Raw genomic sequence first — 900 nt, forward strand, 5'->3', positions numbered from 1 at the left:
AGGCAGAAGGATCGCTTGAGCCCAGGAGTTTGAGGTTGTTGTGAGTTAGGCTGACGCCATGGCACTCTAGCCCGGGCAACAGAGCAAGACTCTGTCTCAAAAAAAAAAAAAATGGTAAGTGGAAAATGATACTTTTCCAGCTTCTCCTTGAGTTTAAATCATGGACTATGAATTCAGTATTTAAGCTAGTTTTATATACACCATTATTATTAAAATAGTAACAATATAAGACAAAGATCATTTTGAACTAATAAGCTAAAAAACTGACATCTGTCATTTTATTCTAAATAATTTTCTGAACCCTGAGAACATTTAAACATGTGCAAATATTTTTATTTTATTTAAAACATAAAGAGCTGACTTTGGAGTACATTTTTACTTGAAAAAAAATGTTACTATCTTTAATTTTTGACAGAAATAACCTTTTTCCATACCATGACACTTACAAATGTGATACTATTTTAAGCACCTAGTATATTATTTCTCTTGAGTAGGCACTTAAATATTTGCTGGATGCTTTACTGAATGGATGAATGAAAGGGATGAATGGATAAAAGTTATGAGAATCTTGATTTCATCTCTTCAGTTCTAATGAAATTGTGGATATTACTTTAATCAGAAAAGTATCAGTTTCTGTTTTTACTTTAAAACTTTAGTTCTGTATTTACCTCTCAAAAATAAATAAACTGTTTTAGACCACTTGAACCATTGATTATGGGCACAATTCCAGATATATTTTGGAGTTCTTGGCCAAGCAAGAACACATTGACATACTCTGGGACTGCTCTTATAGTGTTAGAGAATTTTAAGTGTCACCAAGAAACCAAAATAAACAAATAGCTGCTTTACACCAAATAGGTAAAGTCTAAACAAACGAAAGTCTGCTTATTGCTCAAAAAA

Source organism: Propithecus coquereli, unplaced genomic scaffold (assembly GCF_000956105.1).
Source record: "Propithecus coquereli isolate 6110/MARCELLA unplaced genomic scaffold, Pcoq_1.0 Scaffold523, whole genome shotgun sequence".
NCBI classification, from domain to species: domain Eukaryota; kingdom Metazoa; phylum Chordata; class Mammalia; order Primates; family Indriidae; genus Propithecus; species Propithecus coquereli.